This window comes from Carassius gibelio, chromosome B9 (assembly GCF_023724105.1).
Source record: "Carassius gibelio isolate Cgi1373 ecotype wild population from Czech Republic chromosome B9, carGib1.2-hapl.c, whole genome shotgun sequence".
In the NCBI taxonomy this organism is placed as follows: Eukaryota; Metazoa; Chordata; class Actinopteri; order Cypriniformes; family Cyprinidae; genus Carassius; species Carassius gibelio.
The window spans coordinates 30,888,754-30,906,208 of NC_068404.1; the positions used below are offsets into that span (position 1 = coordinate 30,888,754).

Here is a 17,455-nt window from a genome sequence, read left to right on the forward strand (position 1 = left end):
AACATGAAACTGTTGAAGATTGTTAAATTCTTTTGGGGTTGTGTATGTGCCTTTTGTCTTTGTATACCCAAAAAGGGTTAAATCAAGGGCAAATGGACTTGGTACGTCCATATTTGAAGATATTGCCTCTCATCCAAGGGGTTTCTTCATTTCTAAATGACTGATGGGGATTGCCAGGTATTTAACCTCTGTGTTATCCAACCCTTCTTGGAAAACTATGACCTGGATGACTGAGAATTTTAACAGACGTACCTTTCTTACAAATATTATACATAATATACATGTTTTTACAGTTTTCACCCCCAAAAATCATGGTTTTTATTTATTCTACTGATAGGTAGGCTAAAATGTGTTGAGGTTACAGATCTATACTGATACAAGTGCATTGGGTTTTATAAATGTGCTTTATAAACCAAAAGTCATTATTATTATTGTGAGAAGTAAATAAATTAACAAGCTTTTCAGTTTGCATTTGGGATGCTGTCCATACATGCACTCCATCCAAACAGTTTGAAAAAGTTTTTCGATTTTTGAATCTGTACCCACGAATTCATAATCTGCGCGCACACTTTCACAATCCGTTCCCATGGATTTGTAAACTGTAGCCTACTCACGGATTCATGCAGCAAGCTCCTACGTGTTAACATACAGTTTAAATGAATATTATTATGTGGAATGGGTCTACAGCAAAGTGTCTTAAGTGATTCTCTGTATGTTTTTCTCATACAGGTGAAACATTGTTGAAAACATGCAGCCTGTGTGTATGTTTCTCGAAACAGATTCTGAATAATTCAGATTGCTTTCATTTATTTATTTCAAAATGTTTTGTTATGTTGTCCATTGTTGATAGTATTCATACTTATGCTGGGAAAGGAATATTTTTAAGGGCTCAACACAACAGCTTTCATGATGCAGAAGCCACTTTAGTTTTTCATTCTGAATATATTATTCAGGTGTTTTGTTATTTATTTCAGAAATCCTTGTGATATACAATATTCAGTTTGTGCTGGTCCGACGTAATCAAAATAGTGTTTAAAAATTACCTTCTGTTTTACTTTGTGGTTGTATAGACCATAACGCATAAAAGCGCATTAATGGGAACATTAAAAAAAAGTTCTTTAAAAAAGTAACTAAAAAGTTACTTTTAACAGTAATGCATTACTTTTTGGTGTAAGCAATCAACAAAGTAATTGAATTACTTTTTGAATTAGGTAAATAGTAACTAGTTACTATTTCTTAGTAACTAGCACAACACTGTTGTTGTCATAATGTTCACCTTGGAGATTGAAAATGTTTCTTTTTTGAGACCCCAGGAGCCCAAATTCAGACCCAGAACAATAAAACCCACAGAAGAGGTGGGAGTTCAAAGGAGGAATCTTTATATTACCAAACTGCAGGGAGAGGAAGAGTAGATATAAGTCATGATCTGCAAGATTAACCACAATCTGATGTGACCCAACCACCTCAGAGAAAACCAGTGTTGAGCTGCTGCAAGAGCTTTTGAAGCACAGCAGCTGTGGTCAAAGAGTTCTCCTGTGTTCTGATTGGTGGATGACGATGATGAGTGGATGAAGACTAGAGCAATCAAATAGTGAGAGAGTGATCTGCTCACCTGGTTATGTTCGTGGATGTTTCGACGTGGAAAGCAGTTCGGAATGGAAATATCGATATTTTATTTGTTAACAACATACTTTTCGTACCTTAATTCCAGTAAATGTTATGAAATTAGAGAACTAAGCCAATAGTAGCGCTGGCGGTGTCATTTGATTTGGATGGGAACTTCGGATTGGGAATCATTTGAGTCAGTTCGGGAGTTCAGAGCGTGATTCATTTGAGTCAGTTTGGGAGTTCGGAGCGGGATCGCGAATCATTAGAGTCAGTTTGGGGATCGCGAATCATTTGAGTCAGTTCGGGAGTTCGGAGCGGGATCGCGAATCATTTGAGTCAGTTTTTTTTTTAGTTGGGAGCGGGATCGCGAATCATTAGAGTCAGTTTGGGGATCGCGAATCAGTTGAGTCAGTTCGGGAGTTCGGAGCGGGTTCGCGAATCATTATCGTCAGTTTGGGGATCGCGAATCATTCGAGTCAGTTTGGGAGTTCGGAGCGTGAATCATTTTAATCAGTTCGGGAGCTCGGAGCGGGATCGCAAATCATTTGATTTAGTTTTGGGATCGCGAATCATTTGAGTCAGTTTGGGAGTTCGGAGCGGGATCGCGAATCATTAGAGTCAGTTTGGGGATCGCGAATCATTTGACTCAGTTCGGGAGTTCGGAGCGCGAATCATTTGAGTCCATTCGGGAGTTCGGAGCGGCTTCGCGAATCATTATCGTCAGTTTGGGGATGGCGAATCATTTGAGTCAGTTTGGGAGTTGGAGCGTGAATCATTTTAACCAGTTCGGGAGCTCGGAGCGGGATCGCGAATCATTTGAGTCAGTTTGGGAGATCGGAGCGGGATCGCGAATCATTAGAGTCATTCTGGGGATCGCGAATCATTTGTCATGTCGGGAGTTCGTAGCGTGAATCATTTGAGTCCGTTCGGAGTTCGGAGCGGGTTCGCGAATCATTTGTCAGTTTGGGAGTTCGTAGTGTGAATCATTTTAAGGCCGGTTACACACTGGCTCCGTGGCGTCTCTGCTGCGTGCCAGAAGCGTGGTGGCTGCTTCGCGTTTTCTGTCTTTACACACCAGAAGCGTGTCTGACGCGGCACTGGCGCGCTGCTGCTGCTGTAGGTGACATAGAGGGAGGCCGCCGAAAAACCAGGCTCTTATCTTCATGACAACATTATAAACTTTTTTTTTTTTTTTACACACCCACTGATACACTCTCAGAAATAAAGGTACAGAAAAGACACACACAAAAAAAAAAAGGTACAAGATGTCTTTCTTTCCTCAGTGGGAGAGAAATTATGTTTTTTGAGGAAAACATTTCTGGATTTTTCTTCTAACAATGGACTTCATTGGTTACCATTGTTTTTAAATCCAAATCGATGCAGTTTTAAAAGTCTTTGAAGTGTTTAAATGGGCTGTACGTGATCACAGCTGAAGAAGAGGTTGTTGTCTAGTGAAACGATAGGTAATTAAAATATATATATATAATTTGTACTTTTTACCTTCAATAGTTCGGATTGAGCTGATCAACAAACTGACAGGGAACTACATCATCACGATGAAAGGTCACGACGGTGCCTAGTACAAAAAGGAGTCTAAATTAAAAGAGATCTTTGGGGACGGAAAGACAATAATTGCTATATGGACTAATATGACCATTAAACTTCAAAAGGTTATGATTTCATTGAATAAACTTGAGCTCTGTACATCAGCTCTGTGTGATGCAGTTACTGGAGAAAAAAATGTTTTTCAATAAACCCATCTGCTATTTTTGCTTCATATTTTAAATGTGAACCAGTGGATCGGCAAAAAGCTAATGCATTATAAAAATCTAAACAAGACATATTTCATATATTGTTTATATTTAATACAGTAATTAATTGATAATAATTGCTTAAATTAATATAATAACTGATACTTTCTACTCATCCCTTTTTTATTGTTTAAAGGATGAAATGTGAAGTGCAGACTTTAAAAGGATCTTTAAATGTCTTAAATTTGATTTTTGAAAATCCTGCAGATACCAGGTTATTTTATGGTACCATTTGGAATAATAATAATGAAAACATTTTTTAACAAGCCCTTTTTAGCTGTCCTCTCAGGTTGTTTTGAGAATGTTCTTTAGGACACTAATAAAAAAGGACCTCTGTGCTTTTGTTTGTTGTAAATTGACAGTCAATGCTCTTGAGATGTTTACTTTGGCTTGTTGGGGTTATATTGCTGTCCACTGACAAGGAAGTTTTCTTCTTTTTTTTTAATAGTTTTATAGTTAATAAAATCTTTAAAAACCATAAGTTATACTTTAATTTCCTTCAGTAAAAAAGAAACTGAGTAAGACGGTGTAAGAGGTTAGTGGACGTGGATCAGTAATCTGGCCCCTTGGTATAAAGGAGAAGAAATGCTGGCGCTCTTCACTATCAAAGTTGCTCATCCCGGAGCTAAAAGGAGAAAAGCCAACAGTTACATCAGGTTACATTCGCCCGCCTCTCTCACTATATACAGCATTTAGCACAAAGTACTACAGGTCCGAACATCCACTGCTATTTATCACTCCACAATGTCTGACATAAATATTCCATTCATTCATAAAGACACAGGAGCAAGTCTACAACGGGGAACTGTACATTTGAGGGATATTGAGTTAGAACAAAAGAATAAATGAAGAAGTAGCCGATAAGGTGATTCGTGTGATTAATATGACAAACACACAAATACACAGAGACATATAAATACTCAAATTAAAGAAATCTGTTGTTTCAGGTTTCTACATTATAGGTTTATGTTTATCATTATCATATACATTTAGCATTCTGATTTTAATGCAGTAATTTCCAGTATTTTAGTTCATACAATAATACATTTATTTCAATCCTGTTTAAAAATAAATAAATAGAAAACATCACATAATTTGTAATGGTTTTACTGGTTGTAATGAAGATTGTATTGGTTTTAATGGAGACTGTCATGGTGTTTGTTGGTCTCTACTGGTAATTGTTCACCTTCTATTCATGGCTTTTGTTAAAACCACTAAATCCTGATGTAATATGTCCCAAGACACACTACATGAAACCACTATTGAATGGTTTTGATGGTTAATAGTTGATGGTTTTTAATTTTTGGAGTGGTATTTGTAGTAGAAATAATTCATATTTCTTTGAAGGTTTCTATTGTTTTTGTCAGCTGGGTCACTGTGGGTTTTGTGATGTTATTTGTCATAAATGCGACAGGATTGCTGTAGTAGTAGCGACTGCTAGTTGTGTTGGGCCTATTTGGGAGAAAATCCAGGGCCATATTTTACTCCCAGTCCGTTCCTGTTCATAAAGAAATAGACTTTATTTATTGTTTGATCAATCATCTGTGTCAGCGGTGCGCAGGTGACACACACACACCTAAACGGTTTAAATATATCTCTTAGCCTGTCCAAAAAGACCATAAACATTGCAGATGTGAAGTAAAAAATAATTTACATAAACATAACATAAAAACTAATCCTGTTTGACTGATTTGCTTCAAATCAGATGATTTTAGGTCAGTGGTTCCAGGGGAAGCTGCAGCTTGGAGCAATGGACATGTCGAAAGGTTTCTCACTGGTGAAACGAAAGGAATGGTTCTAGGGGGATTTTAAAAACAAACAAACAAAAAGCTGGCGAGCTACAACCCTACAGATTAAAAGGAAGCAATAAATTCAAAATAATCCTGTAAAACTACATTTAATTCTTCCGAGGTAAAAACGGCGTTAATCATATTAGGAATATTATTTTAAATTACTTTTGAGAGTACCTTCAAATCTTCTGCATGGCGCGGCTTACTGACGTCATCACCAGCGCAAGTTTAGGGATTGATTTATCAATAATCAAAAACAAATTACAATTATTTTTCGAGGATGCAAACGTCTCTTAACGTCACACTAGCTGTTCATAAGTTAAAATCAAAAGTTGTATTTGTTAACATTAGCTAATACACTGTGAAGTGAACTAACAAGAACAAACAATGAACAGCTTTATTTTCATTAACTAACAAAGTTTAATAAATCCTGTATCAACTGTATTGCTCATAGATAATGTTAGTTAATACATCAATGTCAAGCTAATGAAACCTTACTGTAAAGTGTTACCTTAGAAAACTAGGTTTTGCCTGATAGAGAAAAATATATAGTTCACAAATCCACTAAATTATAAATGACACTAAATTTCTTTCCATGTCCACAGTATCTACAGCATCACATCTGCTGAGCTCCAGCTCCACTCTGTGTGTCTTCCTCACATCTGGACTGACAGACTTCCAGTCAAACATACCTACACAAGAGAATAAACTCATGTTGAGAGAATTAAACAAGTTTCCAATAAGTAGAACGAAATATAAAATAAAAAAGACTGTAAGTGTTGTCACTAGCAGAAGAGCCAGACCCTTCTCCGTTATATTATAACACAACTGTACTGCTGAATCTTCACTGAGACAGTCATGTTTGTTACCAAAAGGTATAAAGTAAATATGCTTCCTGTGCATGTTTTCTACAAGAATGGAATCACAAAAGAAGTTGACTGGCACTCATCTATACCACAGGTTATACTAAAATGTGGTTAAATGTGCATGTACAACTCGACATGTTGGATTCACTTCAGAAGAGTGAACGTGCTTCGAGTGCACTTTGGGCAATGGTACAGTCAAGGCATGAGGATCTAATACAAGAGGCTAATCATTCAGAGTAAAGTTACTGACAGTGCTTGTCTCCATCTTCTAATGTTGAGAATGTGCCTCTGAAGGAAAGTCAGTGTCTTTCTCAGGTGTGTTGGATATGTAATGTTGAACACAAAATACATCCAGAAGGCTGTTGTGAAGCTTCATCAAGGCTGGTGCATCTATTCTTCTGTCACCACACTGAGCCCTCGAACTATTATTGACATCTTACAGTCAGTATCCATCAGCTGTATGATAGGAAACGTGTAGCAGGGTCCCACTGCAGAAAAATAATAATAATAATTATTATTAATAATAATAAATAATTGTTCTGTTGCATCCTCTTTGGCTCAGACAGTGGAGCTACGTACAGTACAGAACTGCAGAAACAATCAGAAGCTAATGTAAGGGTCACAATATACGATGCATTTCATCTTCTTTTATACACTGATAAATCTTTTACAAAATTCTAAATCTCATTGCTATAAGACTTGTAACAGATGGACTAAAATGGTACAGAAGAATAAAATATTACCTGAAAAGATTTGAAACAAGATATTTTACAGGTGATGTTTACTATACTCACTCCAGCAGGTGTTCTTACTGTAAGTTTGGGTGTTTTGAGTGCATCCTCCACAGACATGTGCTTTCTCAACGTCTCCAGGAGAATGTTCCTGTTGTGTGGTCTTTGTTAGTCCATGTGTCTGGATGTGTTTCAGATACTCACTTTATAACACATTCACATGGGCCTCAACAGACACTGAATCCTCCTCAACACAAGCTTCCTTCATCAGAACAACAGAACAGATCATGCTTAGACCGTGACTTAGATCTAAATACTTATATATATATATAAACCTGCATAAACATTAAGATGATGGTAAGGCAGTGAAAAAGTGGAGTATATTAAAAAAAGATTTAAATGTATGTAGTATCTTTCTTACATTGTCCTGCACTAAGTGAAAATGTCAGACTGATTAACAGTGTAAAAATAAATGTTGCATACGTCAGTGTGCTTACATATGCTACACTAGCTGGCTTTTGACACAAACCTGCGAGTGGAGCACGTTCTGCTTTAAATTTCAGTTTTAGGGATGTGTCAGGTGTGCTAAAAACACTGATTTGACTGATTGTCATTTTCCAGCAAATAAAGATTACAATATATTGTTACTACAATATCGATGGATTAAAATCAATGCAATTTACACAGTCATTTCCTTTTATATTTCTCTGGAAAGGGTTCTTCACAACCAGTGTTTTGAATATTCTCTACATTAGTTGGACATCCAGCAAAAACGTAGAAACACACTCTAAATTCTTTTTTTAATTTTATTATTAAGTCTAGTCGTCTTCATAGATTGTGGATTGATCTTAGTACAGTTGTAATAGCAGAGGTTGTAATAATTATTATACTTACAGGATGTATGCTGTACTGTACTGCACAAAAAGGACACTGATGTGAACAATATCATCTCTGAGGGCTTCACCTTCGATGCAGATTCGATCATCGTTTTGTCTCACTGTACATATGTCTGTCAACAACAATAAAATATGATAAAATTATGATCGTTTAATAACAAGCTAATATACATATTTGTGGTATATAAAGTATAGATAAACGTATTATGAATAATTACCTCATGTCTTATCACTGCAACCTTCTCTTGTCTAAAGGATTTACGTAAATGTATATTTACTGCTGATTGGCCAACAGTAAAACTCCTTTAACCAATGAGAAACCTTTCAGCACACATTGCTCCATGCTGCAGCTAGCCCTTCTGAACCATGTTCTGAACGCTAAAATGATAAATGAGACACACTATGGTCTCGTGGACTTAACGGACATGTGCACGCAACGCCTAATGTACAGGCGCTGGAAATATACTTAGAATATCATCAAAAAGTTGATTTATTTCACTAATTCCATTCAAAAAATGAAACTTGTATATTATATTCATTCATTACACACAGACTGATATATTTCAAAGTTTATTTCCTTTAATTCTGACGATTAGAACTGACAACTAAGGAAAATCCCAAATTCAGTATCTTAGAAAATAAGAATATAACTTAAGACCAATACAAATAATTTATTTTTAGATATCTTGGCCAACTGAAAAGTATGAAGATGAAAAGTATGAGCATATACAGCACTCAATACTTAGTTGGGGCTCCTTTTGCCTGAATGACTGCAGCACTGCGGCGTGGCATGGAGTCGATCAGTCTGTAGCTGTATCTAGCAGAAAGAGAGCAAAGAATCAAGAACATTATCATTGACTTCAGTCTAGCAAGAGTTCAAGCTCTCTCAAAAACTCTGATTATAATCACTGAAGCTGTTCACACTGTCAAATTAATCTCTTACTTACATTGTGTGCACAGCTCTACATTGTTGTTCATGAAGAGAGAATTCACCAGAGAACAGCAAGCGTGCGTTCTGCCTCATATTTTCTTTTCTTTGGTAAATCTCATTCAAGCTCCACTTGGTTCAGAAATCTGAGGTGTCTGTCTGAAATCTGGTTCCGGGAGCAGCAGTATTTCGGCGGGGTCCCTCTGGTCTAGTTCTCCGAGTACGTGTCCAGTAGAGCCGTGTGTTCATCCGTCCCTGGAGTTATGACGCTCACACCTCGTCCAGACTGAAGACAGAAGAACCTGTGGATTATAATCAGTGATAGTGTCTACACTGAATGTGAAATCTCCAAAAGCAAACGGATTCCTGTTCTGTTTCTGACAGAGTCCGAGCTCTTTACAGGCCGCTTTGTCACTTCAAGCTGTTGTGGTCCCGTATAGACACGGTGATGCTACTTTTACACCAAATATACTTTAAAACAAACACCAGAGACCGCTTAGACTAATGTTTCACATGCTGGGAATGCTAACATAATATCTAAATATAAACCATAAATGATTAAAAATCACTTACCTCTGGATTCATGATCAGCAGAAGAATGAGCTCCTGAGCCGGACGCTCGCGCCAGAAATCTGCTGCAGCTCTGTGATTGGACAAAATGCTTCGTTCCTTTCGGAGATGATCTCCCTGTGAATGACCTCTGACCTTCTTTCTGTACGATCTGAATTTCTGCACTTTGAAAATTTAATTTGATGTTCCGAATTTCTTCATTTTGAAAACTTGAAGCTGTATTTTTAAAAACTGGATATTTGCAGTCTAAGAAGTCAGAACAAAAACATCTGTTGAAAATACATGTCTAGAAAACTTTGCCTTAAAAATCCATTGTGTTAAATTTCAAACATTAAATATTAAAGTGAAAAAACTAACAAAAAAATCTAAATCTAATTAAAAACTGTTTAAAATCCCATATATTATTCATTTTTGTTAAATTACACTTGTTTATAAATAAAATAAAACACAATCCAAAATTCAGATAGTTTTGTATTAATGTTATGTGCAGAAACATTTGAGGAAATTTTTTTTTTTTTTTATATTAGTCTGAATAAAATGCTAGTAGCAGGACTGTAAACTCAATAGTTGTGATTATAACAATTTGATAAAATTAAGATCACACTAGTGTTACAATAAACCACATTGAAACTCTCTTTGAAATTAACTGGAGCTCAGTGTATTAGACACTAGAGCTGAAAAAACTAAATTAGAATTCTGTTCTTAAATATGATACATTTTCAAATTATATTGGAATTTAAAAAAAAAAACAATTTCAGTTGGAGGGAAAACCAGCTTTTGTCTTCTCTCCCGAGGACACAAGAGACACATCGAAATATGATTATAACGTGCATTAGTAATATGTGAAATATTACTAATGCACGTTTCTGCAAAGCAATAAAATAACACGACTATCTTTGAAAAAAAGTGCATGTTTAAAATAATGTTTATTAACCATATATAATTAATTACGTTGCTTAAACAATTAGAAACAAATCCACATAATCATTTCAAATTCATCAGCATTTTTGCATCAGAATAGTTTTTTTTTTTTGAAAGCCTTATTACACATTTACATTACATTTACATTTATTCATTTAGCAGATGCTTTTATGCAAAGTGACTTACAGATGAAGACAGTGGAAGCAATCAAAAACAACAAAAAGAGCAATGATATATAAGTGCTATAACAAGTCTCAGTTAGGTTAACACAGTACACATAGCATGGGATTTTAACTAATATAATAAATAAAAAGAAAACAGATAGAATAAAAAAATAAAAGAATAGAGCAAGCTAGTTAGAGGTCTTTACACACATACACACACACATATACAATTGCATAATAAATGAAAAGAAAATAGAATAGAATACAAAAAGATTAGAAAGGTATTTAGATTTTTTAAAGAATAGAATTAGAATAGTGAATGTTAAAGTTAGAGGGTCAAATAAAGATGGAAGAGATGTGTTTTAAGCCGATTCTTGAAGATGGTTAAAGGAGATGACTGCTCGGATTGAGTTACATGTTTAAGAGGAAGATTTAAAGAATGAAACACAGCAAATATATGCTGTAATCTGTTTAAGATGCTGATATTTACAGCGGCATACGAATGTTACAGAATCTGAGAAATAGTGAATAATTTTAACAAAATAAGAAATCATACAAAATGCATGGTAATTTTTTAGTTCTGACCTGAGTAAGATATTTTATATAATAGATGATTACGTTTAAAAATAATAGAAATCCTCTAGCTCCTGCAGATTCTTCAGTTTTCCAGCATCTTTTGCATATCTGAACTCTTTCCAGCAGTGACTGTATGATTTTGAGATTCATCTTTTCACACTGAAGACTACTGAGAGACTCAAACACAACTATTACAGAAGATTCACACACTCACTGATGCTCCTGAAGAAAACACGATGCATTAAGAGCTGGGGCGTGAAAACCTTTTGGATGCAGCAGAAGATACTTGCATGTTTCCTGACGCACAAAATAAAGTACAATTTACCTTGAACTTCAAATCAAAAAGTTTTCACTGGCTCCAACCCTGATCAAACACAGCTGAACCAACAACATCCAGTTCCTACTATTGTCAGTAGCAATCATTTTGATCAAACAATTACATTTCTGTTTGCAGTTTTATTTATTTGGTGAATTTTAAGTCTATATTCTGTATTTCATTTCTAATTGATATTGTGCTTTGTTTCTCATTTTATTTGAAAAGGTACTTAATTTACTATGTATTTATATGTTTTCATACCGTGCCAATAAAAAAAATTGTATTTGAATTGTATTTAAATCAAGATACAGCAGGGACACATTTCTCATGATGATATCAAGTGGAAGTTCCTCTTCTCCAGATGACACATATTTTAATAAAAATAAACACATACATACAAAGGCTACACACTCAAATGTTAGACTGGATTAAAATATAAGAAAATGTAGAAGTGATAAGTTTCTATTTCTGAATTTCAGGATACACAGTTATGATGATCTATATTAAATCTGGACAGCTCAGGATATAAGCTCATCACTGAAAATATCACATTGATTTTCTTGGTTTTCAGTACTGTATAAACATATCAACTATTTTCTTAATGTCCTTTGGATAAAAACGTATTTTACTGAATTAGTTTAGTTTCCTTGAAGCTTGTTTCTTCTGTTCATCAACACTGCTCCACACATTACACTTCCATGCATTCATTTAACTTCACATCACTGATTCCTGTAGCGGCTCTTATTCACCATCAGCTGATCCTGAGGAAACTGAACTGACGTCTAAATACTGAGAGTCCTACAATAAAACACACAGACAGTCAGATATGAGTATGAGACATTACTGCTGTCACATCACATCAGCAGATCCAGCTCAGAAACACACAGTATATTCATATTACAGTCAGAGATATGAATCAGAGTATGTGAGCGGAGCGCGGAGTGGAGCGTGTGATTTTGACTGGAGCGAGGAGCAGATCTTTTAAAAGTCGGAGCGTCGTGGTTTTCACTCGCTCCAAGAGCGCTCCAGCACCGCTCCGTCATGAGTACAATTCATGCCAACAGCCCGTAATATAACTGGATATTTAACAAGAAATCACATGTTAAACATATTTAGCTGAAATACTTTAGACGTGGAGTGAAGGTGGAGCGGTGTTTCTGATATCAGTGAGTGTGGAGTGGAGTGGAGCGGAGCGGAGTGATAATTAAATGATCGGAGCGCGGAGGAGAAATTGTTGACGCTCCACTCCGCTCACATACTCTGATCTGATGAACAACTGATCATAGATTAATAACAGTGAATGATCAACAACTCTCTCTTTATCATTTACACACAGAGACACTGGAGGAGATGAACATATTCATATATTCATAGATCATCACAGAATTAAACAGTTTAAAGAACAGAAACTAAAGTGGAGCTGAATTATTATATTATATTCTCCAAATATGTCTGTTACTAAACTTTGGCCATTTTAAAAGATTTAAATAATAATATACTCACAGTAGTATAATGTCTCCAGTTTATAACGTGGATCATCTTTCAGATCAGAGAGTAACTTCACTTCTGATGGTTGTAGTTTATTCAGAGACAGATCCAGTTCTCTCAGGTGTGAGGGGTTTGATCTCAGAGCTGAAGTCAGAGCAGAACAACCTTCATCTGTGACGTCACAATATCTCAACCTGTAGAGAACAATGACACAGTGTTAATTGTAGTTGAAGTGTGTGTAGTTTGTTATTGACTCTGGTCTCAGAGCAGGAGAGGAGATATAATGACAAGCATTGCCACAAACTGCTGCTGATAGAATGAGATTTCTGCATGTTGATGCTCAATGCTGCTGTTTGAAACTGTCATGTGCTTCAGGACTGAACAGACACACAGAGCTGAATGTGAGATATTGTTTCGTAGTGATATAAGCACAGATCTGTCTGGAGAAACACTCACTTGCTCCTCTAATTACGATTTACAGTTTACCTAAAAATGAAGATTAAAAATCATCAAACAGACTTACACTAACGAAATGTTCAGATGAGCCAAGACTATTCAAACTCCAACTGTCAAAATTCAAATGTAAACAAACTGAAGGTCTTTAGACTCCATTTAGCTGCCATTCTATGTTCTATTTCTAGACCATTCAAACTCATTTAACCTTCCATTCTGTCTAATATTTCTAATCTATCAATCATCTATATAGACCCCTTTTGCGCGGACGTCACAGGTACGTCACGGCGCTAGCTGGAGGCAAAACAAACGGAAAACTGGAGGCGGCTAATACAAACCAACTCGGGGTCGGCTACTCAAGGAGCTTAAAATGTCGTCTTGTTGAGTTGTTGGTTGCCAGAATCGACGGAGAACATTTTATATACATTGTTGTGATTAATTGTGACCGGAATTTAAGAACATGGTAAGAAAGAATAAATACAGAAAGTTTATAATTAATTTGCAGTCTTCAGAATTTTTATTTTTAGAAAATATTTACATCTTAATAATAATTTTACTGTAATGTCACTCTTTATTTAATCTAAGGATTTATACGCCCTCAGTTTCTCTTTACTACACACGCTCGGTTTCTCTATCAGGTAAGTGTAGATGTCAGGCCACTCAATCGGAGGTAATCCTGTCAGATCGTCCATCCAATGAGTTATTGTGTACGGGTCGACCAATCTGGTTCCGTCCGTTAAAGTTAACTTTTTCAAATAATTATCGCGGTCCCGGACAGTGAGTGACCTTAAATATTCAGATGAAGCAGATATATTCAGATTTTCTCCAGCCATTGTTAAAAAAAACAAGCTAAGAAAACTCGCTAGCTACCGTTTGTTCAAGTGTTGAGGGGAATCTTTCTGCCTCCAGCTAAGCCCCGCCCACACAAATACGTCACCTTGTTTACCAACTGTAAAAGGGCTGCCAACTTTTGAGTTCATCTTAGAGTGTGGGGGGGGGGGGGGAGGGCTTGTGGAGGGGCGTGGCTTGGTGTGGAGAAAAATACAAACAAAAAATCCTTGCATCAGCAGAAGTCTATTATTGATTGTCAAAGTATTTGGCATCTGTACAGAATTTCTTGTGAGATTTACATTACATTTTATTTTCACAAACATTTATTAACATTAACAATATTAATATTGTAATGCTGTACAAACTTCATTATCTTCGAGAAGGAGGAGACTGGAACCGGCAGACAATAAAAACAGACTTTAATAATAAAATAAAGACAAATCAGCGCGGCAGCCCCTAGTGGTCGACTGCCGCACACAAACAAAAAGCCCAGGCCTGGTCTTTTCTCGCCCTTCACTGTCGTCGCTCCAGTTTTATATCCTTCCATCTCCTCCGTGGGACGAGCAGGTGTCGCTCATTTCCAATCACTCCATTTTCTTAAAGTGAGCACCATCTTTTAGGTCAAATATTTGCATTTGGGCTGTTACCAAGCAAATGCAATCAGTATCAACAAAATTGATCTTTGCAATGCAGAGAAAACAGAAGCTGCATCTGAAGGACATCGAGTACTTTAACCTGCAGTTACAAATGAATAAATAATGTTTTGATATTTTAAACATAAAACATTGAAAACTGATGTTTAAAATTGTTTAAAGAATGAAAAGGTACCTTAAATGTAAAATTAAAACCACCAGTAGCTGGCAGCGAGTCACTGTTAATAAGTGAGTCATTGCGATTGAACCGATTCATTTAAACTGTTGATTCATTCAGGAACGAATCACTTTCATGTTGCTCAGAGACGCAAAACAGTGCTGTGTTTGGAATGATTTTAGTTTTTAGAAAAGAGCAAAAACAGGGAATATGTTGTCTAAAACATAAGTCTCTTGATATTAACTTGTTGTTTATTGAACTGTTGTATAAAATCAATATCACAATTGTAATTATATGCTGACTTTTGGAGAAAAAGTCACTCTTTGTGCGATAGTAACCATTTGAAATTATATAAATTATATAGATCTATAAATTTTCTGCCCCATTTCTTGAAAAAAATGTTATAATTCTAAACTCCAGTGAAAGAGCACATTATAAATGCATATGCGCACTAGTCTAGACCATCACGTGATGTATGCGCACACTCTGTGTTTTGATTGGACGGGGGAAAAGGGCAGCTACGCTGGTGGAGCAAATATCTGCAAATCTTTCTTGGTGGCTTTTTTTTTCACTTAAACTATTGTGAATTTACATTCTGCATTTAAATTAATAGTGCCCACCGCAAACCATCCTAGGGCTGGCCAGAGTTTATACAGCTGACTTCAGTTTATGGGAATAAATTGTGTATTTCCCTCACTATTGTCACAAAAAACTCACTATACTGTCTGTCTGGTCTCTCTGCGCGTTGCTTTGCGAGATCATGAGGCACGATTTTTCCCCTCACTGCTGCACGAGTCTGCGTGAGAATATGGGGGTGTGGTGTGAGAGCGTGAGAATTGGGTCAATTGTGTGAGTCTCACCCTGAATGTGTGAGAGTTGGCAGCTTTGTATATGGGGCAGTCGTGGTCTAATGGTCAGAGAGTCTGACTTGTAACCCACAGACAGGGATGTACTGGTCATCAGGAGTAAAGTGATCAACAACACAAGTGTCTTGATCCATTCAGATGTGACACAGAATTGTGTTTTACAGTCGTGTGATATGAGAACATTAAAGCTTCTGTAGTGATGCTGGCTGAAAACACACACCACAATCTAAACTTCATGACGAGGTCAATTGGAAAATGACAAAACATAGACTTGTAAATTCATCAATATAGTAATTTAACTTGCAGTTATTAACACTGTACAATATAGATGTATTTATTATAAATGTCACTGTTATTAGCATACTTAAATATTTACTGGTAATATTTAATATGTTCTTAAAGGACAGTTCACCCAAAAATAAAAATTGTCATTTTGTCAACATCATGTCATTTCAAACCTGTATGAATTTCTTTCTTCTGTGGAACATAAAAGATAATTTCAGAAATTCATGAAGTTTTTGTCCATACAGAAATCAAGGGAGGGTAACCAAAATGGTTTGGTCACGTTCTACAAAATATCTGTTGTGTTCTACAGAAGAAACTAAGTCACACAGGTTTGGAACGACATGAGGATGAGGAAATGATGACAGAATTTATTTATCAATAGATTTCCTGCATTCTAGCTCAAAATCAATGCTTTACTGTCAAATGCATTTCTATTTGACACAAATACATTATTAAGTTTGTTATATTTGTCATGAATTCAGTAATATCTATTATTATTTACTCCAATTAAAGGCCCTGTCACCCAGAAAAACATTCATGGAGGAACTCGTGGGTCAGATGGACTGGATTTATAATCTTACCCCAGTTTCTCCAGTTTACAGCGAGGATCCTCCAGTCCAGCACAGAGACGCTTCACTCCCAAATCTCTTATTTTATTCACAGACAGAATCAGTTCTCTCAGGTGTGAGGGGTTTGATCTCAGAGCTGAAGTCAGAGCAGAACAACCTTCATCTGTGACGCCACATTCATACAACCTGTAGAGAACAATGACACACTCTTCACTCTCTCAGATCAGATCAGTTTAGCTGTGAATCCATTAGTAAAGAGAAAGAACAAATCAATGCGTGATGAATCACTGGACTGAGATTTAAAATGTCAAAAAAAAAAAAAAAAAAAAAATCATTTAAAGCCTCATTCAAAAAGAAAATAATTCTTTTTTACTCTGTCAGGATTTGTAACTAAATAAAGGCACGTGATTGGAAACATTACAATTATTAATGATTCTGAAATAACTTGTAACCAGTGTTGGGAGTAACACATTACAGTAACATATTACTTTTTGCTGTAACACAGTAGTGTAAGGCATTACTAATCAATTTTCAGTAATATTTCACTCCGTACATGTTCAGTAACGCTTTACAACACACTTTTAGCCCAAAATTGAATTGTTCAAAGAAAAGAGAAAATAATAAAACAGCAAGACATGAACGAATCAAAGATGCAGCAAATTAGTTCCATTTCCTGTTTGTGGTCAGTCAATAGCTGCGTGTTGTGTCCACGTTTGGAAATAAAGACTAAACGTCAGCTTCTGATATATTTGTTTAGTGATGTTTTTTCATTCATCTCTCTCTTGCTGGTGTAACTCTGTATTGTGTGACGTAGTCCAGTGAAGGTGTGTTTAGGACGGGGTTTACAGGAGTGTGTGAGGATACTGTCATGACACAGAATGATCTCGTCCTCTGTGCTCGAGGTCCGAGGCTATTAGCTCCGTCCGGCTCGCTGTTAGCCTCGGCTCACACTGGACAGTGGAAAAGAGGCTAATGA

At 36.2% G+C, this 17,455-nt stretch overlaps 2 protein-coding genes across 2 annotated transcripts in view; both read right to left on the reverse strand.

Annotated features, from left to right (window-relative positions):
- LOC127964884 (NACHT, LRR and PYD domains-containing protein 12-like) overlaps positions 1 to 17,455 on the reverse strand; it is a 1,383,583-nt gene that overhangs the window by 238,055 nt on the left and 1,128,073 nt on the right. The gene's annotated exons all lie outside the window — the stretch shown is intronic.
- The window catches only part of LOC127964936 (uncharacterized), a 48,229-nt gene continuing 39,426 nt past the window's right edge, over positions 8,653 to 17,455 (reverse strand). Inside the window, exon 5 of the mRNA XM_052565485.1 lies at positions 8,653 to 8,932. The gene's annotated coding sequence lies outside the window, so the exon portion shown is untranslated. The remainder of the gene's footprint in view (positions 8,933 to 17,455) is intronic.